This window comes from Bicyclus anynana, chromosome 22 (genome assembly GCF_947172395.1).
Source record: "Bicyclus anynana chromosome 22, ilBicAnyn1.1, whole genome shotgun sequence".
NCBI classification, from domain to species: Eukaryota; Metazoa; Arthropoda; class Insecta; order Lepidoptera; family Nymphalidae; genus Bicyclus; species Bicyclus anynana.
This window is the reverse complement of record NC_069104.1, coordinates 1918101-1945550: the sequence shown is the minus strand read 5'-3', so window position 1 is coordinate 1945550 and position 27450 is coordinate 1918101. Positions and strand designations below refer to the sequence as shown.

Genomic DNA, 27450 nt, shown 5'->3' with positions numbered 1-27450 from the left:
AATGCAACATGCATTTATTGTAATCAAACTGTTTTCATTGGCAGTGAATTCGACGGTCCGGTCATCAAGGTCTTCGTATATCTACTCGCAGAAATTCCAATCAACGAAAATCAAGATCCCATAAGATTTTATTTCGTGGTCTCATGAGAAGATATAATTAAAATTTTGACGGTCTCTAAATAATATTGAATGAAAGTGCCTCTGAACATTATTTATGCGAAGTTGCAATAACAAGCGTTAAAAACACACACAAAACAATGTTTTTGTTAAACTTGTTCTGATGACAATTTACTAAATCTTTATACAATATTGAGTGAAAGTGCCTCCGAACGTTATTCAATCAAAATTTCAACAACAATGTTGTTGTTAAACTGGCTTCGATGACAATTTAATCTCATAACTTTGAGTGAACGTGCCGTAAAATTTCCAGTTGCAACAACAATTGTTACAAACGCAACAATGTTGTTGCTAAACTGTCGTCAATGATACACCCTGTGGTCCGGTGATTGTGGCACGGTGTCGCCTAACGTTTCGTTGTACGCGGGGCCGCCCGCCGTCAAAATAGCCACTGAGTCGAAGCTGCCAGGGTGCGGCTGGGGCGGGCAGGGCTACGCACTGGACAGCTGCGTGGACACCAGCCTGCTTCGGCCGCCGCAGCCGCCGGCCAGCCAGCTAGGCACCGTGTACGCCACCAAGCGACGACGGCGGAATGGAAAGAGGTATGCTCATTATATTTATACATAGATATAGATCCCGGCAAGTAAGTTGAACTTAAATTGACGCTTTGACAGTTGTCTGCGGAGGTATAATAAGCGAAGTTTTAAACGCGTGTGTGGTTGGTAGTTAATAGATATAATAAAGGCCGGCCATAAATGGACCGCTCTTGTAGTCAGAGTCAATAGCTTGAAACTTTAAGTTGTAACTGCTGGAGCGTAAGTCTGTAGTTCACTATCAAGTCGCAGCTTAAAGCAGTTCAAGCTGTTCGTGTATGCCCGACCTAAGATGTCAAATAATTGAATATTTTGTATGTGATAATGGCGTCAATGTTGCTATGGTTACTCGTAAGTACATCGCTAACACCCATAAATACTACGCGTAGGTCAACTTATAGGCCACGGCTTATACTTTCCTAATGTTATTTATATACTAAAAGCCTGGTAGTCCATAACTTTTAAAAAAAATGAGAATGGAAAAGAATTCCGATGGTGAAATTAATATCTTAAAACGAAGCTGTGTTATTACCTACTACTAGTTTATATAAAATTAGTAAGATTTTAAATAATTAGCTATATCTACTTAACCACAAAAATAAGAAGTAAACGCTGTCTATAATGTAGTTTAGTATTCCATGTTATGTGTACTTGATAATGAAGACATATTGAGTTAAAAAAGTGGGTATTTTATATGCATTTTCCAATTTCATTGCTAAGCGGAAAAATATCAAGCAACAGCGTAATAGATAATTATCGTAATAAAAGTCGAGAATCGTAACAAATCGATTAATGACTACAATAATATTATGAACACATAGAAAATTTAACGCAACCGGCTTTATTGTTGTTGCCAAAAAACTGTGATGTTACACGAATTTCTTGTTTATGTGTCACGAAATATGGTTTAGAATAATTTTGTGTAACGCTAACTTTTTATTTGGTAATTTTTGTGTAGAGATATTTAAAGTCACTGGAAGTGTCATAATTGTCGTCAAAAAATTGCTGCTTTTCTTTGAAAAAAATGCGTTTTCCTACTTACTTATCACTTGCTCCTATTTCCTACTTACAATTAACAATGTACTAAATAAATAATTTCAGTAATTTTTACTGGCTAACAGATTAAAAGTGTTATAAGTGAAAAAAATCTTGCTTGTCTTAAATATCCAATAAATTCCGAATCTTTCGATAAACTAATCATAATCTCTCAATAAACTAATCATAATAATATCTAGATTCTACGAAAAAATGTCTAAAGTTCTAATTTGGACGAATATGGAAATCCTAGGTAAAGTATCCAGTCATAAATCTTTCTCAATATAATTACAAGTGCTAATTATTTTTAAACTTTTTATTTCCTTTTCCATTCTTTTAATTTATAGGTATATTATTATTACCTACCTAAATCTTTCGAAATTCCAGTAGGCATAGTTAGCCTGTTTGCTATAACTATGGTTTGACTTCAGTTATCTATCTATTAAAATGTAAATTTGTACCTATTTAAATATGTAAATGAAGTGAATTACACAATACATGTGCATTCAATGATTTATATCTAACTCTATACTAGTAGATACTAAAAGAATGACTGATTGGATCGCCAATTAAATCTTTCATCTCCATTTTAACACCGACCAATTAAAATCCACTAAAAATGCATCAACATCATTTCAACAAGGAAGATCTAGAGAACTTACATCTTCAAATCAAAGAGCATATCGAATGGTGCGTTCAAAAATTAGTCGTGGCCTATTACATCGATTCGATTAGTAATTTATGGGGTGAATAATCGACGTCGTATCGATACAGTTAAATCGATTCGCGCCGTGAATGTGACGAGTGATAATCGAATAATCGGCTAACGGATTTCAATTGGCATTTCGAACGGTTTCGGATTTTTGCATCGGTTTTCCATAAGGAAGTGTTTTATGGAAGTGCTAATTAATTAATAGCTCAAGATTAAATATTTCCTTTATTTTTATTGTAATTCTTTTCAGCTATTGTTTTCTGTATTAGTAAACAAACGGCTTTTCTATATTTTTATTTCTGGGAAATGCATTTTGCATTACATGATACCTGCAGTCGACATATGTTCAAAAAAAAACAAAATTCATTTATTTCAAGTAGGCTCAGTTTACAAGTAGTTTTGAAACGTCAGTTGACTATTTGTAAATATTCCACCACCGGTTCGGAAGGCAGGTTCTGCTAAGAAGAACCGGCAGGAAACTCAACAGTTGATCTTTTTTTTAAAATAAAATCATACAGTATTATAATTTACAATTATTGATAACAACATTACAATTACTTATAGTTTTACTTCCTGTGTGAAGGTGGAAGTTGATCCAATGGCCTCCAAGTACCTTAATCATTAAGGAGACGTGTCATACATATATGGTTTTAGGTGTAAATCAAAAGGCTACGTAGGTAGGTAAGGCTAGGTAGAAGTTTTCAAGAGAAATATTAACCAATAATTCAGAAAATGATCAACCGCTCTATATAATATGCATTGGATTAACATGGTAGGTCTAAGTTCCATATCCTCTCCATCACATGTCATCATCATCATCATCATAATCATCATCATCATCATCATCAACATATCAGCCGATGGACGTCCACTGCAGGACATAGGCCTTTTGTAGGGACTTCCAAACATCACGATACTGAGCCACCTGCATCCAGCGATTGATGTCCTCAGTCCACCTGGTGGGGGGTCGACCAACACTGCGCTTACTAGTGCGGGATCGCCATTTCAGTACCTTGGGATCCCAACGTCCATCGGCTCTTCGAACTATGTGCCCCGCCCATTGCCATTTCAGCTTCGCAACTCGTTGAGCTATGTCGGTGACTTTGGTTCTTCTGCGGATCTCCTCATTTCTGATTCGATCACGCAGAGATACTCCTAACATAGCTCGTTCCATCGCTCGCTCTGTATCATGACTCCATCACATGTGGGCCGTTGAAAATGATGATGATGATTAACAAGGAAAAATTTACAATTTTGTACTGACAATGCCGATTAGGTATATGAAAATATATAGTTCGTAAAAGGACTCTGTGAGGAAAGGAACTCTGTGAGGTCAACTATTTTATTCATAAAATTAAGTAGGTAGGTACTTACAGAGTGACAAAATAAACAAATGCAATAATAAGCCGGATTATAGCCGAGTTATGTGTGTACTCGCCTCACCTGCTGCAGATGCTACGCCGCGCTGTTTGAACCCTACGCGCAGGGCCATGGACTCCGAAATAAAGCGATACGTCCCACGGGCCACGGCTCTGTAGCACTAGCGATATAATAGGCGTATTGCATAGAATACAAATGCCCGATTTCTACATAAATATAATTTCAAAATTTTCAAGAATGCTTTTTTAGGTGTAATCTATTATGTAATTGGTATCATAATTTCTATGCTTAGTAGTTTGGGCTGACGTCAGTGAATCGGTAAATAATAATTGTATGTTTGTCCTTCGACCATAATAAATTCATTTTACTTACGTCGTCGTTGTCACGAAAATCTAGTAATTTTAACCATGTATATACGAAATAATTCATTATTTATTCAGTGCCTTAAGAATAAAGATTTATTGTTCAGTGATTAATTCTATTGGCCTTGCAGTTGCACATTGATGTTATAAATTGAATGCGTACTTGCAACTACAAGCGCACCGCTTGTGGTATTAAAAAAGCCATGGCCCAAGGTTTATAACAAAGCGTAGATTTCGCTATTTAACTATAATAATGCTATAAAATTACTAACATTGAAATATTGCAGTGTTTATTGTGTCACATTGAATATAAAGCAATTTATTATTTTATCGAACCTAGTATGTCGTATTGACAGAGCCGTATTTAACCTATTGTGGGCCCTGGGCACTAATGTACACATATTAGCACGATACCTGCGATATTCAGACAAACCTCATTTAAGAAGACTGAAAGTTTTAAAATTTCGGAGTATGAATTGTTATGGAAGGATAGGGGTAGGGTAAGGAAAGGGTTAGGGTAGGGTAGGGGTAGGGCTAGGGAATAAGTAAGTGCACATAAGTCAAAGCGAAGCTTCACTGCGCTCGCTAGTATATTTATAAGTAGCTATCGGTGATTGGTTCATCATTTCACATACACTAGAGGGTAGTGGGCATTTGCCCAGTGAAGAAGCTTATATATATAATAATTAGTATTTATAATTATATGCGTGATCGAATCAGAAATGAGGAGATCCGCAGACGAACCAAAGTTACCGACATCGCTCAGCGAGTCGCGAAGCTGAAGTGGCAATGGGCAATTGGGCAGGCCACATAATTCGAAGAGCCGATGGACGTTGGGGTCCCAAGGTGCTGGAATGGCGACCCCGCACCGGAAAGCGCAGTGTTGGTTGACCCCTCACTAGGTGGACCGAAGTCATCAAGCGGGTTGCAGGGAGCCGCTGGATGCTGGCGGCTCGAGACCGTTTTGTTTGGAAGTCCATGCAAGAGGCCTATGTCCAGCAGTGGACGTCCATCGGCTGACAATGATGATGATGATGATTTATAATTAAGTATTAGTTATTATGAGTGATTCATATATAAATTACAATTGTTATTTGCTTAGTGTATGATATCTACCAAGGGTTGTCATACGACACTGGATGACATTTGGTATATAGAATCTCGATTTCGAATATGTCATCTAACATACGTCAAAGTAAGTGAAGTAGTCTGCTGAACTATCTATTTATGTAAACAAATTGATTTAGTTTATGCATAGGACTGTATCATTATTAAAGTATGTATTTAATCGAAACAACACTTAATTTATGCAAAATTTTAAAGTAGACACGTTCCCACTAATTGTAAGACATTAGTAGGTAACAAAATACTACCATATATTAATATTCCCATATATTATGAGATCTTTGCATATTATATAAGAGTATGTAGATAGCATCTATACTAATATTATAAAGCTGAAGAGCATGTTTGTTTGTTTGAGCGCGCTAATCTCAGGAACTACTGGCCCTGATTTGAAACATTGAACATCAAATCAATTAACAAAATGTCATCAGCATACTGTATGATATCCACCAGTAAGCATCGGATGACAGTTACTAATCTCAATTTCGTATGTCAACTAGCTTCTGTCATATTAGCCTGCAGATCATATTAACCGGTACTGGACTAGCGTAGTGGTTCTAAGCTCAATCCCCTCTCCTATAACAATGGGCCCTTATAGGAAAGGGGGGAAATAGTCAGATAATGAACATTAACATTTTGAAAGTCGATAGAAATACACAACTCGGATAGAGGTCGCCATTGACGGTCAATTATTCTCACGTTTCTGAAAAGCATACGGCAGTACCCACGCGGCATAGTATACAAGTCATGTACCCAGTGACCAACACACGATCAATGATCGTGGGTGCTACAGACACGTGAGAATAATTGACCGTTAGTGGCTAGCATAAGGTTCACAATAACGAAGCGCATTCTTGCTCCGACCCGTCGGAGCGTGACCATGCCATAGCTGCGGAGAAACTGCGCATACATACGACGTGTGCTGGCCTATAACATCATTAACAACCCATATTTGGCTCACTGTTGAGCACGAGTCTCCTCTTAATGAGAGGGAGGCTAATAGTCTACCATGCTTGCCCAATGCGGATTAGCCGTCTTGCACTGCAGAGAAACTGCGCATACATACGACGTGTGCTGGCCTATAACATCATTAACAACCCATATTTGGCTCACTGTTGAGCACGAGTGTCCTCTCAGAATGAGAGGGAGGCTAATAGTCAAAGAGGCACCACTCTGCGGATTGGCAGACTTTACACACATAGAGAATTGAGAAAATTCTCAGGTACCTTTGCAAGTTTCCTTACGATGTTGTTCCTTCACCGTTTTGGATACATGCGATATTTAATTTCTTGCTTAAGTGAAAAGTTTAATTTCCGGACCGGATTCGAACCTACGCAGGGGTGTGCATAAGGTTGTAGATCAGGGTATGCGCTAGTAAGACATTGTAACCAAACTGGGAAAATGTGCACTGGTCAGGCATTATTACAACATTTGTTAGAGTATGCAGTGCTTTAATGCCTGCATGAAGTGCATACCACTGGGCCTCCGAATCGAAGACAGAGATCATATCATCTGGGCAATCATGGCTAACCTTTATTTTAGATATCCTATTTCCGGAAGACGGCTTGATATTGATTGTAGTGGTAAGCTGTAAGCAGACATATATGTGTGTAACTGAGGAAGAGCTATCATTCGATATTATAGTGCGGGGTCGCCATTCCAGCACCTTGGAATCCCAACGTCCATCGGTTCTTCGAACTATGTACCCCGCCCATTACCACTTCAGCTTCGCGACACGTTGAGCTATGTCGGTGATTCTGATTCTTCTGCGGATCTCCTCATTTCTGATTTAATCACGCAGAGATACTCCTAACATAGCTCGTTTTATCGCTGTGTTTGTTTTATAAAATAAATAATTATCCTGTATGAAAATTAATATCAGCTGTCTGTGTGTGATTGCTAAGCAACGTTTTTCGGTAAACGGGTATCTATATCACACAGCTCCCGTGTGGCATTTTATAATTTAATAATACGTTTCTGTTATGCTAACGTTCCTTTAGTTACACACAGTTTACATACTCCATTTGACGGCCTCCGTGGCGCAGTGGTATGCGCGGTGGATTTACAAGACGGAGGTCCTGGGTTCGATCCCTGGCCCATTGAGGTTTTCTTAATTGGTTCAGGTCTGGCTGGTGGGAGCCTTCTGCCGTGGCTAGTTACCACCCTACCGACAAAGACGTACCGCCAAGCGATTTAGCGTTCCGGTACGATGTCGTGTAGAAAGGATAGGGGTGTGGATTTTCATCCTCCTCCTAACAAGTTAACCTGCTTCCATCTTAGATTTCAACATCAGGTGAGATTGTAATCAAGGGCTAACTTGTATAGAATTAAAAAAAAATTAAAGTCAATCAGTCTTCCGAAAATAGAATAACTATAGTATTATTTTGACAAATGCCACAATAACAGACTGTTTGTATGTCCGTAACTAATGAACATGTTTGTCAAGTGTCAAACTAATGAAGGTGTCAAATCTAAAAAAAATTACACTAAATGTCATACGGCCCTTAGTGTCGTATAATTGAAGAAAAATAAACAAAATGGCCTAAAAGCCTATAAAGGCCAGACATCCTTCAATTAAAAAAAAACCGAAGTATTATCAGACCATGCCTCTACTATAGGTAAGTATGGTATGTAACTATGAAGTTTGGATTGTTGTGGCTTTGGGAGGTAGATTTTAAATATATAGAACCACAATTTTGTATGTATAGAAACGTATTTTGATGTGATTGTTTCTTATCAAGGGGAGGACCGTTTCGTTACGTAACGTGTTACGCAAACACTCGGTTTAGTTTCCCTTTCTCTCACGCATACGGTAGCAGGTTTAAGAGTGTGCAATAAGTAATTTGGTGGTTACAAATGGTTCTGGATCTCAGATTCTGGAAAAGTTAGGAGCCTGATATTTGGGTAAATGATATTTCAAACTGTTAGCTTCGTTATGACTATACAAAATACACAATTTGTAAAACTTTTCTCGATAGTTTATTTTTTTTTTTGAAAAATACATGTTTTGCTCACATTTTGCTTTCAATCTCAGGAAAAGCAAACTTATTTTCTTAAATTTATGTTTTGTATACAAAATTAGGTATATATCTTGAACATGGCCATTTTGTTTTTCGTTATGTTATTTAATTTACTTGCGTCATAAAATTTGCGTCGCGCGTCAATCGCTCCGTGCTTTTCACTCACGTGAAAGTCATAATTCAGCGTCTCGCTTGCGCTTCGAATTTTATCCATATCGTACGATGCTGCGCGCTCTTAAGTTACCACTTCTGTCGAGCATCTCGAGACGTGCCCATTTTTGGGTTTGTCATGGGGTTGTCGCTTTTAACTATCTAAATTTAAGAATCGAGGAGTTGTCTTTGACCCTTCGATCCTTTAATTTAGATCTTTATTAGAGTTTTTTTAATACTTGCCACAAAGCTAAGTGACTGGCGCGTTGGGACATATTTTTTATATTATGCCGAGAGAAATGCTAAAGCTAATTCAGAGATTCAACCGTGCTAGTAAAAATACTTGAACGTTACAATGTCTGGACCCTCAATCATACTACTTCTCAACCACCACGGAAAAAACTCTATAACTGGCTTACCTATCGTACTAACCTATGGTAGGAGCATGAGCTGACAAACTTTCAGCTTTTATAAAATAAGGTAGGTCTGGCTATCGCAGGCCCTCGTTCTATTAAACTTATTGTTTGTTTAAAAGAAAAACAGATAATTGCAGAAAATTCTTTTATTTATTTAGAAAGAAACGGCCCTTAGTGTTAATGTCATACCTATTGAAAGAAAATTAGCGAAATAATTTTTTTTATCTTACTTGTTATTGTTGAAGGAAAAAGCTGATAACATACAAGAAATTAATTGAAAAATTCCTTCAGAACAACGACATTATATTGTACCTACGGCAGAAGGTTTTTTTTCATTATTTTTTTTTTAATATTTACAAATTAGCCTTTGACTACAATCTCACCTGATGGTAAGAGATGATGCAGTCTAAGATGGAAGCGGGGTAATTTGTTAGGAGAAGGATGAAAATCCACACCCCTTTTGGTTTCTACACGACATCGTACCGGAACGCTAAATTGCTTGGCGATTTGTACGTCTTTGTCGGTTTTTCTGTAAAAACAACTACACAGGACTCAAAGCAGAGTCATTATGACTCTTAGCCAAACAAGCTAACCGTTTTTTTTCACTTTACTCTCATATTTTTACACAAAAGAATAGTATTAGTAAAACTTTTATGAAACTTCCCTAGTGATGTAAAAAGAACCCGTTTGTTAAGTAAGTAGATCAAAACTAGATAGATAATAATGGGAATTTTAATTATCTGTCAAACGTGTAATTGGATTCGTTTTAAAAAAAAACATAAGGTGCAAAGAAACTTTGCAAAACAGTATCGGAAATGTTGACGTGGTTTTTCATAAGCCATCCTTTTAAGTTAATAAAGGTGTTTTCGAGTTAATTATAAAACTGTTGATCTTTTAATTAAAGTAAAAAAGAGTGCAGTATGTACGTATTGACTGGGACGAAAATAAAGCAATTATCCAAAAGTTGCTTCGACTGGTATGCGCGGTGGATTTACAAGACGGAGATCCTTAGTTCGATCCCCGGCTGGGCCGATTGAGGTATTTTTAATTGCACCAGGTCTGGCTGGTGGAAGGCTTCGGCCGTGGCTATTTACCACCCTACCAACAAAGACGTACCGCCAAGCGATTTAGCGTTCAGGTACGTTGTGCAGAAACCAAAAGGGGTGTGGATTTTCATCTTAAGCTTAGCTTACTTAATCAGTGAATTTTGAATTTTAATCAGATTTACGTAATCATGCAGTAAGCCCAAATTGCATAGGACTAGCGTGTCAGGTCAAAGCTCCATATCCACTCTTCTTTTAGGCGGGAGGCCGGTAGGCTTAAATAGGCTGATAATGATGAAAAAAAACATTGCAAGCGCAATAATAAACGCCAATATAACGCCAATCATAAACTGTGACGTCATTCGCTACAAGGCATCGGTTTGTGATTGGCGCTTGCGGTGACGTGATGTATCACATCACTGCAAACGCCAATCACGCTGTTATCTCTATGAATGACGTCACTTGCTAATGTGTTGTGTTTCGGCGGCAAACATTTTACGTAGATATTTTTTACTCATAAAATAATTTCATAATTCAGTTTAAACGGTTCAGTTTTTGACGGCCTACGTGGCGCAGTGGTATGCGCGGTGGATTTACAAAACGGAGGTTCTGGGTTCGATCCCCGGCTGGGCAGATTGAGATTTTCTTAATTTGTCCAGGTCTGGCTGGTGGGAGGCTTCGGCCGTGGCATTACCCTACCGACAAAGACGAAAATCGACAAAGAAACCGAAAGGAGTGTGGATTTTCATCCTCCTCCTAACAAGTTAGCCCGCTTCCATCTTAGACTGTATCATCACTTACCATCAGGTGAGATTGTAGTAAAAAAAACACTGTTTGCAAAAGAGGCAAGTAGCCTATTGCAACCTGCAACACCCACACTTACGCGAGAGATTAAAAATAGTTTCCTACACGTCGAAGCTACGCGTGTGTGCATAAATTTTGCGGTTTCGTGAGCACCGCTCCGCTTAATTATCGCGGTCACCGCTCATCGGCTCTCGTTACGTCATTAACCATGGTTGCGTTAACCATAGACAACCGCAACCGTAACCGTTACAGTAACCAATTGTATTTCAATATGATGGAAATGTGGAAATAAAATCCGACTTTTAGATTCAATGCCTACCAATTTGACTATTTACGGAAAAACACCGGTTTTTCGCTTAGTTCATCACCATCTTTAACAACCTTCAAGTTTCGGCTCACTAGTCTCCTCTCAGAATGAGAGGGTTATCCAGGTTTTCTCACGATGTTTTTCTGTCACAGTTTGAGACGCGTGATAATTAATTTCAAAATGCGCAAAACTGAAAGGTTGGAGGTGAGGTGCCTCGGATCGTATTCAAACTGCCCTCTGAATCGAAGGCAAAGGTCATTATTATTCGCTTAGTTAGGAAGTAGAATATTAGTCTCTTTTCTTTTTACGGTTCAGGACGTACGTAGTACGAAAATGGAACCCTTATTTATATTAAATAGTCTCGCGCTTCACCACGATGTCTCCTGATGTTTAGCCCATGTAGTTTCGGAATACTAGGTCCTGAGTTCGCACCTTGGGCGGGCTATGAGATAATGAGTTCTCTTCAAAGAAATTTTGAGTTAAAATTCTCAATCCGGAGCTAGGAAGTTGGTGGTGACACACGCACCCCCCCGGCCTTGCAGAGCACGATAAGCCGTCCCAGTCATTCTCAATAACATCTGATAAACGTTATCACCCTTAGCCCACCAACCCGCATTGAAACAGCGTGGTGGGTCTCAGCTCCGTATCCGAGGCTATAGGAAAGGTTCTATAGCTTGGTAAATTCGTATATAGTTCGTAACACTCCCGATGGTCCGGGGAGGGGGGGGGGATATCACTTCCAGCATCTGCCCCACGCGCACGACTTCACACCCGCGCAGTCCTTCGCTCGCCGTCGCCCGCATATGATGGGAGTGTCAACATGGGCCGTTAAAATATGCTGGTAATGATGAGACTTCACGGTATTCTTAGCAAAGTTTATACAAGTAGAGACATGTCGGCATCACTTTTGATCTTGTTAGCATAATCGCCATGCTGGTCACGTGCGCGCGCGCCGCTGCAAAAACTGATGCCTCGTTCAGACGGAGGAAGCTTGTAGGCGTGCGATTGCCTGTCCAATTCTGGTGCCCTAGTACTTGTGCCTTGTAGATTCTTCCGCGTAGACACCATTGTCATAGGAATATTGGGGTGAAAAGTAGTGACACTAATATTATAAATGTGAAAGTATGTGTGCAAGTGTGTGCGTTAGTGTGTGTGCCTAAGTGTGTATGTGTAGGAACTTCCAAACATCACGACACTGAGCCACCTGCATCCAGCGAATCCCTGCGACTCGCTTGATGTCGTCAGTCCACCTGGTGGGGGGTCGACCAACACTGCGCTTACTAGTGCGGGGTCCCCAACGTCCCCCGTGTCCCGCAAAGTTGCCACTTTATCTTCGCAACTTGTTGAGCTATGTCGGTGACTTTGGTTCTTCTGCGGATCTCCTCATTTCTGATTCGATCACGCAGAGATACTCCTAACATAGCTCGTTCCATCGCCCGCTGTGTGACTGTGAGCCTTCTTATGAGGCGCATAGTTAGCGACCAAGTCTAACCATAGGTCATCACTGGCAACACGCATTTTTTCTATATTACTATAGTATTTTGTTTCCTTTTTAACCCAAGTTTCATAAACATATGCTAAGGCTGTACGTTTAATCATAAATAATTATGCTTTATCAGTCTCTATATCATTATACGAACAAATGCACCGTATCTTGTTTATGCCCATGTACTAGGGATCCAGTCAGTTTAAACATTATGTTTTTTGTGCCTCTATGTTTAACGTTTATTATGGTCATACTTATGACATGTTTGATGCAAATTTTATAACTTGATTAGTTTATGGAGCCCTTGAAAGGCGTTATGTCTATTTTTTGTTTGTTATGCGTTTGTGTTTGAATGTATTATGGTAATTTTTTTGATGTAAAATAAGGATTGTTATACATTCTAGCTAGAATGTTACAATGTTGTAAATATAGTAGATTCAGAGCCTGTCATAGCTAGATCTTCGTTGTCTTATAAAAGCTGTAATGTCAGTTCATGCTCCTATCTTATAAGTATGTTAGGAAAGTATCGATATTTTACTGTAGTGGGTTTGAAAGTCAGCAGGTTTCAAGGGTCAAGGCCAAGTATAATGAGTATTTTTTATATTTTCCTCGTCTTATATGAGAAATTATATCCCCAATCGACAGTTATTTATCTTAATGAAAATCCTGTGAAAAACACCGAACAATTTTCAAGAATTTCTAGCAAAGAGCAATTGTCGACTTTTTTCAGCAGAGCTTGTCTTCCGAACCGTGTAAGAGCTTTTTTTAGACAAATAGTCAAACTTAACGTGTCCAAAGTCCTTGTGAACTAAGCCTACTTGGAATAAAAAAATTGGTTGCCACGAAGTTGAGTTTTTGATAATAATAATAATTAATATGTACATCATTTCCTAAGATATTTTACAGAAAATATGATTTATAATTGGAGCTAGACTATTGTTTATAACTGTGTTTTTGAATTGTTTATGTTCGGGTCTGAAATTTTTGCACATTTTTCTGGAGGGTATGACAAATAAGCACATAGACACAACGCAGCTGCTCTAATCTTCTTTATTTGGAAAAACCACTAGATATAAACAGTCGATTACTTTTTAAGTTACGCTTGAACATACTAGTTAATTAATTAAATAAATGAATGAAAATAAGACTTTAAATCATTTCTTTTGGCTAATAATGTAAAAAAAAAAATTGTGTAAAATTATTCAAAAACGAACAAATTAAAGTCGAATTAAAAATGGTTCAAGTAAGAATTGCGTTCAAACGAAGCATAAAAACGCATCTGCCTCAAATTATTTTCGCCACGGTCTTAAAAATCTTTGAGCGGTAATTTTTCGTTTAACTTATAAATGGGGGTAGTTTTTAATTATGCTGTAATCGGTGGACAGTGGCTCATTACAGGCGGTTGTGGCGCACCTTGTAACGTTTTAGATTATAATTTTAGTTCATTACTTTCCTTATGCAATTTTAATGAGCTTGCATGGTTGCTATATTATCCTGGTACTTTTATTTGAATATGGGCTTTTTTTGAAAAAAGAATATCATAATAAGTTCATCGGCTGATATGATGATGAAAAACGATTGCTGGCAAGTTCATTGATGACACTCCCATGATATGCGGGCGACTGGGGGAAAGACTGTGCGGGCGTGAAATTGTGCGTGCGGAGAAGTGAGCATCAATCGTGGGTTTTTCATTCATCTCTACACGCCCCCCGGCCCGCGCGGACCATCGGGAGTGTTACGAACGAAGTTGCCAAGCTATAATGTTACGAATCATACATACTCTTCTGGAGTTTTTGGACTTTTAGACCTACCACACTGCAGCAATACGGGTTGATGGGCTGAATAATATGAAAACCACTAGTTAGCCCGCTATCTTAGACTGCATCGTAACAGTCCAGTTAAGTAGCGATAAATGACGATAACATGTCTAAAGCTAACAAGTCGTTTATAAATAAAAAACTTATTACACATTGGCATATACATGTATCGCCATGATGACATGTCCATGGCATGATTAAATGACGCTGTCACAGTTGTCATTTAGAAATATACAACAAGAAATATAGCATTTTAAGTATACGAGTCTTGTAGCGTGAACCAGAAAACGTTAGTGTTTTTTCGAACTGACTACGAGGAAATAGGTGCATTATATTAATTACTACATAACGGTATTTACGGTAGTATGACGTAATAGGATATACAGGGTGATTCGGTCTTTAGTGCGGATATTTTTTTTCGTGGTTCTGTATCATTAATAGAATATAAATCTACAAACAGTTCGATACATTTTATGTAATTTTTTTTTTTAATTTATGTCTCTAAAATAACAAAATAATGTACATATTATTACTAAACAAGATATATTCAGCTTAAAAGTGATCTGGTGACGTTCTTTAGGTATCAAACGAAAATAAAATAAACGCACAATAGGGTGACCCTAAAATTCTGTTCAAAAGTAAATAACTTTAGCTAACGATAATTTTGTTATTTTTGAGTTAAAAAAAAAAAGAAAAAATACGTGATCATTAAATTTTGTTTATGTACAAAATATAAAAATATCCGCACTAAAAAAATTTTCTTCCTGTAGTGCGTGTATTTGGCGTATTTTTACTCGACAGTAACGAAACCAAAATCCAACCATCTCTTCTTTAAGAGGAGATGGACAAAGAAGAGATGGTTGGATTGTGTGAAAGAGGACATGTGTGTAAAAGGAGTGGATGATGAGTTGACGAGTAATAGAAACGAATGGAAAAGATTGACATATTTTTCCGACCCCACTTAAGTGGGATAAGGGTAAGGAGATGATGAGTAACGAAACCAAAAAGAAGGGTTATTATTTTAGCAGTATATAGGTATGTTTCACTCTAGGGCTTAATCTGCAAAGCCGCTTCTGGAAAATGGACTTTCTATCATGCCCAAGTAATATAGATGAAGTAAAGAAAATGGCGGCAAATATATTCAAATTACATTACGATGAGCCGTGATAGCCCAGTGGATATGACCTCTGCCTCCGATTCCGGAGGGTGTGGGTTCGAATCCGGTCCGGGCATGCACCTCCAACTTTTCAGTTGTGTGCATTTTAAGAAATTAAATATCACGTGTCTCAAACGGTGAAGGAAAACATCGTGAGGAAACCTGCATACCAGATAATTTTCTTAATTCTCTGCGTGTGTGAAGTCTGCCAATCCGCATTTGGCCAGCGTGGTGGACTATTGGCCTAATCCCTCTCATTCTGTGACGAGACTCGAGCTCAACAGTGAGCCGAATAAGGATTGATAATGATGATGATGACATTACGTTGCTCAGTACAGTGTAATTTTTAATCATGTAAATTTGATCTTTGAAATAATAAATACCTCAAAACTCTTCATCATTCGATATTGAATGATTATCTATACTTCTATACTAATATTATCAAGCTGAAGAGTTTGTTTGTTTGAACGCGCTAATCTCAGGAACTACTGGTCCAATTTGAAAATTTCTTTCAGTGTTAGATAGCCCATTTATTGAGGAAGGCTATAGGCTATATATTATCTCTGTATTCCTACGGGATCAGGAACCACGCAGGTGAAACCACGCGGCGTCAGCTAGTCTTAAGTAAAAGAGAGAGAAATAGCAAATTGAATAAGCAAAACAGAGATAAACTGCATACGGTACTTAAAGCACATGTGGATCACACACATCAATGCAATCTCACATACTACTTACTTATTATTTTTATCAATTTCATACAATAATGCTTTCTAATTTCCACCTTAAGGATTTCAAACTTACACATTCAATATTCAACTCTAATTCGTTCGTATAAGAAACAAATTGAAATAACAATAACGGTGTACAGTCATAGAGATAAAGTCTACGTACATTAATCATACAAAACAAAATTGTTTAGGATACTCAACAACACAAGATATTTTGAACTTTATGGCGAATACGTATAAAGTTGAAAATAGATTGTATTAGTGACCTATTTAAGGCGAAGTACGCATTTGAGATTGACATTTAAATGGTTAAGTGGAAGTGAAAGGTGATATTTTTGATTAAAATTGGAAAATAATTGCGTCTCCCACGACTAGAGCATTCGTAATCGTTTGAACTTTTTTTGTTTTTGCGATTGTGTGAACCGGTAGTTTCCGTTTGCCTGTTGTTCTATATTTAAATATTTATATCTCCACCTATCTCTTTACAGAAAAAGCCTCTTTACGGATCTTTATCGGCTGACATTATGATGATGTTATATTTATTACGAGAGATTATATTATTCTAGTCGTATTAAATATATTATTATATAATATCCCTTGATAGCCCAGTGTATATGACCTCTGCCTCCGATTCCGAAGGGGCGTAGGATCGAATCCGGCCCGGGGCATGCACCTCCAACTTTTCAGTTGTGTGCATTTTAAGAAATTAAATATCACGTGTCTCAAACGGTGAAGGGAAACATCGTAAGGAAACCTGCACACTAGAGAATGTTCTTAATTCTCTGTGTGTTTGAAGTCTGCCAATTCGCATTGAGCCAGCGTGGTGGACTATTGGTCTAACTTGAGCTCAGCAGTGAGCCGCATATGGGTTGATAATGATGATATAATATATAAAAATATAAGATATCTGGTTAGTTTACAGTCTTTGGTTGATGCTTTTCGTGGATGCTTCTTCATTCATTTCCCTAGAGTTTCGAGAAGTGAAGACTAGCTTTTCTCTCTTTCACTCTTCCTTTGTATTTTGTAACAAAACTCACATTAAAATTTACAAAAAATCTTACTCAATCTGATAAATTAAGGATTATTATTTGAATCTTTGCATAATATTTTTTTTTTCAACTTTAATCTATGAATTCTACGTTTATCGAAACTTCGCCGAAATATAAATATTAAATAGAATATTTATAGACTATCAGAGGAGTAAGTACTCGTACCAACTGATAAGTTGTTTAAGTTAAAAAAATATATATTTGATTTTAATACAGAAATAGCGGAATATTAATAGTTTTACAGAACAGAAAATATCATAAAGTGTAAGAACTATATATACATAAATATATGTAGGTAAACACAAAAATGAATGAATTCAGAAATTAACGATCACGTGTCTCAAACGGTGATGGAAAAACAGCGTGAGGAAACCTGCATACCAGAGAATTTTCTTAATTCTCTGCGTGTGTGAAGTCTGCCAATCCGCTTTGGGCCAGCGTGGTTCACCATTGGCCTAACCCCTCTCATTCTGCAAGGACACTCGAGCTCAGCAATGAGCCGAATATGGGTTGATAATGATGATGATGAAACACAAAATAGTGCACTCAGTGGAGTAGCTAAATTCGGATCACTTTTAACGGTGATTTTGTAAGCACGTAACATGTCTACAGTGTCTAAATGTCGTTGGTTGTCGGACTACAAGAGAAAAGCGATCAGAATGAGTACAAATGATGATCGACTTTTCCTTTAACGCGGCATTCAACTATTCAATGACTGCATATTATTTCCATCATGGCTGCGCTTAGCGAATGTGAAAAAAAGTTGATTAATTGTACTAGCAAGGTAAACATGCAAAAGGGGTTTAATTTTTATATGGTAATTTAATTGTTCACTCGTTTTAGATTGCCGTTTCGTTACATAGGTTACATTATTTTTTTTTTTTTTAAAAAGAATATTTGCCATATCTTTAATAATATGACCAATATTCCCATTGCCCTCCAACTAGTCGGGAAAGGAGTGCTAGGAGTGGGTACGACAATAGACCAACGGGGTAAGGATCGAACCACCACCCTTCGGTGATGAATCCGACCGCTCTTACCGTTGAGCTATTGAGGCTATAAATACATAACTTATGTATTTTAAACTAGAATAAATATAGCATTTTACTAACAATATAGGTCTAACAAATGTTCTAATTATTAAGAAATTCCAATTACAATAATTAAGCTAAGCATTTTATTAAAATTACTTAAATAAGGATAAACTTTATCCATAGTTAAGTAATCTATACTAATATTATAAAGCTGAAGGGTTTGTTTGTTTGAAAGCGCTAATCTCAGGAACTACAGGTCCGATTTGAAAAATTCTTTCAGTGTTAGATAGCCCATTTATCGAGGAACGCTATAGGCTATATATTATCCCCGTATTCCTACGGGAACGGGAACCACGCGGGTGGAACCGCGCGGCGTCAGCTAGTTTTCTATAATTCCTTATTTGTTACGAACTATATTCGCTTTGTTTGTGCTGCCTGGGAAGCATTGTCGGTCAATATTTCGTCGTCAGGGACGATTTTTGGTGGGCGTCTTAAAGTGGAATTCATTGACGTTGTAGGGGCAGCCCTAGGGGATCATTCACCCGCTGAGTACCAATTTCTCAAACGAATAGATGTTAAATTCGACACTCAGCGGCTGAATAATCCCCTGGGGGTGCCCCTACAACGTCTATGAATTCCACTTTAAATCTACAATCGACATTGGAATGGGGGGTGTATTTGGATGGTTTGATTCCCAATGTCAGAAATTCGGATTATGCAGCAATTACCCAACATATTGTGTGTCATGCATGACAATTAAACAGACTTTGACAGTTGATTTACAGACCGACAGTGCAAATTCAGTTTTTTGAAGTCCTAAACGTACCTGCAACATTGTAGAGTACGTTCATAATAAAATTTTACGTCGTCATATATATCATTTTTTGCAAATAATTGCACTAACCGTCCTATATAACGACGTGCAATGCTCAAAACTTAAAAAAAAATATCAAAAAAAAAAATTAGCGGCCCGACTCAAAGAGGTACAATCAAACACTTTAAAGGTCACAGTCAATTTAGTTCACGGGAAATTGCGCTATGCGTCAAATGTCATAAGCAGCAAAGTAGCTTGGCGGGTTTATGTATTTTTTCACTGACATTTACATTTAATGAGGCATCTGTTCGTAATCAGTTACATATCCCACATTATCTAGGGTGGCCTGAAAAATAGACCTATTTATTTGCGAACCATGTTTTATACAAATTAATATGATCCATTTCGGTTTTAATGGGGTGCAGTTACGGTAATTATTATTTCTTCGGATTATTAGTAATTTTTTTTTAATTTTAATTGAAGATACGACGTCGTTTGCTCTGCGTAATGCCTGATGTTATTATTTTTAATTTTAATTTTATTTTAACTGAACACCAGCGGCGATGAGTCCATACAAGCCATTTTAAAAATTCATACACACGTATTAATTATTATTGTAATGAATATATTATGTATATGTATGGATGTATGAGAAACCGTTTGTATTAAGCGGTATGATTTTTTTTTAATCCATACCACTTCCGGGATACCTTCGTCGAAATTCCATCCTTCGCCACTGCTGAACACTAATCGTCTACTACTCTTATTTTACTAATCTTATTTTAATACCTAATCTCAGGTTGGTCATAATTTTATAATATGAAATATTATAAAATTAATAATCCTAACTAACTGATTCGCTTGAGAGTAAAACATAGTAAAGCTACTAAGTTGGTATAGAAAGCTGAAATTGGTTTCTTTTGTAATACAAAGAATTTACGGAAATGTAGACGATTATTTTTTTTTTTAAATTATACTGCATGCCGCCTAAGCGTACGGTCAATACGTTAGTACAAAGTTACATTGTAATTCCTACTTAGCCATTACTCTAGCATATCAGATGCAGGTACCCATTTCCATCCATTTTATAATTGCATAAATTAAATTAACATTGCAGTTTTATAAATAAAAATTAATGGAAAAACGTACTTTGCATGTGTTTTTTGCTATTTTCAATCAAGCTCATTATAATTACGATATGTTTAATAGGTAAACAATAATTAGTAATAGACAGGTAATGGATAAATAGGACATAAATAAATTAAGTGGGTAGAAATAAAAAAGTTATTTGTTCTATGGGTGGTCGAGGTGCCTTTTTAAACGACTGTAGGTTAATTTTCGATTTGGTTTTGGTTGATATGACCTCTGCCTAAGATTCCGGAGGGTGTGGGTTCGAATCCAGTCTGGGGCATGCGCCTCCAACTTTTCAGTTGTGTGCATATGAAGAAATTAAATATCACGTGTCTTAAACGGTGATGGAAAAACATCGTGAGGAAAACCTGCATACCAGAGAATTTTCTTAATTCTCTGCGTGTGTAAAGACTGCCAGTCCGCTTTGGACCCGCGTGGTGGACTATTGTCCTAACCCCTCTCATTCTGAGAGGAGACTTGTGTTAGATAGTGAGCCGACTGACGGATTGAATTAAGAAAATTTTTCTAGTATTCAGGTTTCCTCACGATGTTTTCCTACACCGTTTGAGACACGTGATATTTTATTTCACAAAATTCATATAACTGAAAAATTGGTAGTGCATGCCCCGGACCGGATTCGAATCTACGACCTCCAAATAGGCAGAGATACAATTTTTTTTTTATTCTTTACAAGTTAGCCCTTGACTACAATCTCACCTGATGGTAAATGATGATGCAATCTAAGATGGAAGCGGGCTAGTTTGTTAGGAGGAGGATGAAAATGCACACCCCTTTCAGTTTCTACACGACATCGTACCGGAACGCTAAATCGCTTGGCGGTACATTTTGTCGGTTGGGTGGTAACTAGCCAAGGGCAGAGCCTCCCACCTGCCAGACCTGGAGCAATTAAGAAAACCTCAATCGGCTCAGCAGGGGATCGAACCCAGGACCACCGTCTTGTAAGTCCACCGCGCATACCACTGCGCCAAGGAACTATCCCAAAGTAGTACCCCGGATAAACTCCGTCGCATAGAGCCTTCGAACCTTAAACATAATCTATGTATGCGTACGCTACACAAAAGTAAGTTTTTTTCATAATTGATCCTTATTACACCGCATCAAACAAATGCTTCGGAATTCGTTCCACGAATATCCACGAGGGTACCGTCAGCAAATTACACTCGAGCTCCGTTTTGATAATTACACCTATTATTTATAATTCCTAAACGCCTTCTATTATATTGGTCCTCTGGTCTTTTTACTCATGTAGCTTAGGTATTTGCGAGGTATCGCTATTTTGCGATAAGAACTTTGTACTAGCTGAAGATTAATTATTAACTAACATTGAAATTGTACAGTTCGCTAAAATATCGTTCTATACTTGGACAATTCAGTTTGGGTTACTTCATCATATCAGCCGATGGACGTCCAAACATCACGATACTGAGCGAATCTGCGACTCGCTTGATGTCGTGAGTCCACCAGGTGGGGGATCGACCAACACTGCGCTTTCAAGTGCGGGGTCGCCATTCCAGCACTTTGGGACCCCAATTCTATCAGCTCTTCGAACTATATGCCCTGTCCATTGCCGCTTCGCGACTCGTTGAGCTACGTCGTCGTCGCAGTGGTATGCGTGGTGAATTTACAAGACGGAGGTCCTAGGTTCGATCCCGGGCTGGGCCGATTGAGGTTTTCTTAATTGGTCTAGATCTGGCTGGTGGGAGGCTTCGGCCGTGGCTAGTTACCACCCTACGCAAAATCAAGCGTTGATATGCTCATCCATAGTTTACAAGAAGACGAGTCCAATTAAGATGACATTCAGAAACCGTTGGAGAGTGTAACAGAATCTTCATTCCCCACTCTCTTCTCTCAACGCGCGCTGGGAGCAGCCGCACAAGGCGCTGCATCATAGTTTGGATCGTTGCAGATGTCTGTTGATGATTGTCGTGTGGGTTCGAATACGCATACTTCGACGTTGTATCACGTGAGTTGTAGCCGTGTTTTAGTTTTTTTGACTCCGTCCGCGTGAAACTCGATGTAAACTTTCAACTACCCCTACCCTAACCTACCCCTACTCTACCCTACCCTACCCCTACCCTACCCCTACCCTATCCCCACCCTACCCCTACCCTACTCCTACCTTACTCCTACCCTATAATATAATAAAATATCAAATTGTTATCCATACGTCATTACATATCTGTCAATTACATAGCTTTCATTTGCGTTTTGCGTTTCATGTCAAGTCACACGGGAATGCTGTCGAACGGGATAAAAAGTATCCTATGTCCTGGCTCTAAACAACCTCCCTGCCAATTTTCAGCTAAATCAGTTCAGCCGTTCTTGAGTTATCAGTGGAGTAACTAACATGAAAAATACTCACGATAATAAGTTGTATTTATTAAATTTTTTGCTCTGTTTTTTTTCTGTTGACGCTACACATCTCGACCACTACACCCGCACCGCGGGCAACGTTCAAATGACTTATCATTATGTAATTACTATCATTGTTATGACTCACACAGACGCAATACGCACACAAAGATTCAACACTGATGTACTTACAACTCGTCCAGATTAACTTGACACCTGGGTCGGATGATATTTGTACTGTGTTTGTTTGGTTGGGTTTCGTAGCCAGGTGTCAAGTTAATGCGCATAAGGTATATGTAAGTTATATTATTACGTGCTTTAAAACAAAAAATAAGAAGAAGAACTCAAATGATTACAAACAAGAAAGAAAACAATAAGAAAAAAAATACATGAAAAAATTAAAAGCAACAAAAAAATTTTATAGGTATCTATATATATATTTTTTTTAATACTTTACAAGTAAGCCCTTGACTACCATCTCACCTGATGGCAAGTGATGATGCAATCTAAGATGGAAACGAGCTAACTTGTTAGAAGGAGGATGAAATCCACACCCCTTTCGGTTTCTACACGACATCGTAGGTACCGAACCGCTTAATCGCTTGGTGGTACGTCTTTGCCGGTAAGGTGGTAACTAGCCACGGCCGAAGCATCCCACCAGCCAGATATATAGCCAATATTAAATAAATGATTCTTATAATTAGTCTTTTATTAGTCAGGAATACAACTATCTCAGTCAAATTATACAACTAGGTAGGAATAACTTCGACATGAAAGCTGACAGAAGAATTCAGCTTGGTTGGGCATTTGGGAAATTGCGTCTGGTCTTCAAATCGTCAATACACCAAAGCCTGAAGACAAAAGTCTTTAATGAGTGTGTCTTGACGTCACTGTCGATTGGCCTTATCCACATTCTTTCAGTGTTAGATAGCATTTAACGAGGAAGGCTATAGGCTATATTTTATCCCCGTATTCCTACTGGAACGGGTACCACGCATGAGAAACCGCGCGGCGTCTACTATATGTTATATGTTCTAAAGTAGCACGGTTATATACACATTGATAGTCGTTAGAATGTGAAATGTAATGGACATTGATTGAGACGAGACAAAACAGTTTTCAGTTCACTAACGCGCCAGTCAAATTATATACCTCACCAGCCCCTGCATTTTGTATAGTTACAGCGATGGGACATCGCTCGTTTCCATGGCAACGTCGTTGTTATTGAATTTTATTTTTTGCATCCCATAAAAATAAAGTTCAAATTGTACTACTTGTTATTGGCCAATATTACATCGACGAGTATAAAGAACAAGAATCGATCTCCAGTACATACATAGGCAAACAGTCGAAAGTAGAAAGACATATACACAGTCGTAACTATATAATCCGTTCCGTAGAACTGTCCGTTTATTGATCAAACGCGCCGCGTTCGCAGAACACTGTGATTCACCAATCAGCGAGGGGCACACTTTTTCAAGCTTTCAAGGACCGACGCCGCGGCCGTTTTTAATGGAAATTAAAATGTGTTACACTAATTACTTTTATTACTTACTCATATACCTAATTATGTTTTATACTTAGCATAATCACCTGGCTTCATACGTATAAAAGTGAATACATATTATGACCTAACAAATGAACTAACTAAAAATGGCTATGTAGTTAGTCTGTACGCCGTAGAAGTAGGTGCGAGAGGATTACCAGCAAAATCTCTCTGTCACTTGCTTATAGACCTTGGCCTCTCTAGAATTGCAGCTAGTTCTATATTAGAACGAGTATTCAAAGCTGTTCTAATAGGATTTTACCAACCAACCAAATTTAGCTAGGCAGGGAGAACAACACGAGCAGAGAACGGAGAGTGTAGATAGATCGTCAAGGAATTCCTTAACCCTACATCCTGTAGTCACAAGTTCAGGACTCTGCTCGGAGTTCTTCTCTCTACCACGCGATGGACCCGGCACCCGCACGGTGAATCCAAGGAATGCTAAGATATTCGTCTCCCTGTAGGGAGACGACGGATCTATAATTTCGTGAACCGCTTGACGTAAAAAGATGATATTTGGTAGAAGCCCGATAGGAATGGACTTTGCGAGAGAGCCTGAATAGGTTAGTTGACACTTTTTTTAAATGGTCTTAAATATTTAGTTCTTTATCGTTCTACTAGATTACATTTTTTTTTCATATTTTTGAGACGTGATTACATGAAAATCTTAGTTTTAAATATGTTTTGACTATACGAGCCAAAACGCCTGTCGGCCATGATGTTCGTATTTGAACTGTTTCATGACGTCACGTCAACATATCCTTTACAAACGGAGCGTTTGACAAATATATTAGTTAACAATTAGTACATTGTGACGTCACAAAATGGACGACTTCGTTTATGACGTTTGTAAAATTTTAAAAAATACTTAGGTACATGATTTTTAAATTAAATTTAATAAAAAATCCATGTACAGTGCGAAATTAATTTCGTTTATATCTTTGATATGAGTCAACTACCCTATTAAAGAGGTCTGAAGGCAGACGAAGTCGCTGACGTCCGCTAACTCCATATCCCCTAACCCTGGTATCATTACCATCATTATCAGCTTTCTTTACGACCTACTACAAGTCGAGGCCTTTCGTCTTATATGAGAGATATGGATCTTAGACCCACCACGCAGCTACATTGTAAGATGACGGACTTAGTGTGATAATGTATAAATTCATTAACAACTACTAACAGGATGTCAATAATAATCGGAACCAACGGCTTTACGTGCTCTCCGAGTTACGTGGCTGTAACACCAACATCCCTTAACTGAAAATTTCTTAAAAGAAAAACTCAGTAATTGAACCCAGGACCATACGCTAACCACTGGACCAACGAGGCAGTTAAAGGTCAGCAGTGTTATTCTGTTACTATGTTTTGGATAACTCGCAAGTGTAAGCTTCGAATTCACATCTATCTGTCTCAGTCTATAGTATCGTGTTAGACAGAGAGAGATAGAATTCGAAACTCGCACTTACGTCATCAACCCATATTCGGCTCACTGCTGAGCTTGAGTCTCCTCTCAGAATGAGAGGGGACTCAAGCCCAATGCGGATTGGCAGACTTCACACACGCAGAGAATGAAGACAATTCTCTGGTATGCAGGTTTCCTCACGATGTTTTCCTTCACCGATTGAGCCATGTGATATTTAATTTCTTACATAAACTCGCACTTGCGAGTTATAAAAACATCGTTACAGAATAGCGCTACAGTACCTGATCCTGTTATGGAATGACCCATGGGCCTTTAATATAGGCTGATAATGATTAAAGGCCCCACTATCCTTATAATATGCCCCAGAATCTGCAATAGGTTAAACAGGACTAATCTGAAGCCTCAATCAATTTGTCAGTACCAAAAACCATCGTCATAAAACGATCGGACGCGCATGACATACAGATGTTAAACTGTTTAATGATATGGAAAATTCTTTAGTTCAGTAATCCTATACTTCTTATACACTGCCATCTCATACAATCAAAATTGTGTCTTATGCCTCCATTTTAAGATTTAAAATCCCTTGTGGTTGTTAGTGTTATAATTCCGAAGGTACATGGGCTTTATCGATGGGTGCTAAAGGTGCTATTTGGGTGACATACAAGCGTTATTCAAGTAGTGTTAAGCCACTGTTTAGTGTCAGTTTACATTTTCGATCTCCGGGTTCTGAACTTTTTGGTCGATTGGCTTTGTGTTTCGGGGGAATTAGGACCAACGCACACCAGTGGCAAAAGTTATTGAAGAAATTAACGTTGAAGAAAATATTATTGAAGAAAAATATGGAAATACATGCATAAGTCACCCACCAAGCTGCATTATTGTGCTTCAATTTGAAGGGAATGGTTGCTACAGAATAAATGTTATAAATATTAAATGTTTACTGAAGAGAGTATTTCGCAAGTTTATAGAAGGCATTCTCATAATGAAGTCATATAAATTATCAGGGGCCATATTATATGTTCGTTCTATCTAATGATAGTATAAAAATTGTAGTATACTACTAACTGTAACTGTAACCTGAACAGTTACTTTTTCAGTACGTTGAACTAATGAAGGATATCTATACTAATATTATAAAGCTGAAGAGTTTGTTAGTTTGTTTGATTGAACGCGCTAATCTCAGGAACTACTGGTCCGATTTAAAAATTCATTCAGTGTTAGATAGCCCATTTATTGAGAAAGGCTATAGGCTGTATTATCCCCATATTCCTACAGGAACTGGAACCAGCTAGTTATTCATATTTGTATTTCATATAATCGTGTCAAACTGATTTTTCACTATGGTTTCGATTAAACCCTTTGTTTCTATTCGATTTTACTAAGCAGAATAACCCTACTTAGCAAAATCGAAACCGAAACACCCAGACTGGTTGTTTGTAGGATGTCGATGAGTATTGTCCGGTCGGCTTGTGTGCAGTGGCCCTTACACTGTTGTATCAATATGCCATTTCGGTAGACCAATGACCGGAGATTGGTCAACTGCGAATGACTGGCCCGAAAGTGATTAGACTTTGCTCGGATCGGATTACCTTTCGGATTCGCGCTAAACGGCGATCGTTTCACGTATGTTTTGGGGGTAAGTTTTTTATTTGTTTTAATAAAAGTTAGTGGGTTGGATAGGTCGGGTTTGTGCATTGATTAAGCATTTTGAGAAGCTCTGTTTTTAGTCAAGATTAAATAATAACTAATGTTTTATTATTATATCTAAAATATTTCTTTATATCATCATGTCCTATTTTGCTGGTTGACTATAGGGCTAGGCC

The 27450-nt window shown here is 38.0% G+C and overlaps 1 protein-coding gene across 1 annotated transcript in view; it reads left to right on the top strand.

Moving 5' to 3' along the window:
* The first annotated feature begins 490 nt into the window (after positions 1-490).
* The window catches only part of LOC112043391 (aryl hydrocarbon receptor), a 158457-nt gene continuing 131497 nt past the window's right edge, over positions 491-27450 (top strand). The window contains exon 1 of the mRNA XM_024078792.2: positions 491-719. The gene's annotated coding sequence lies outside the window, so the exon portion shown is untranslated. The remainder of the gene's footprint in view (positions 720-27450) is intronic.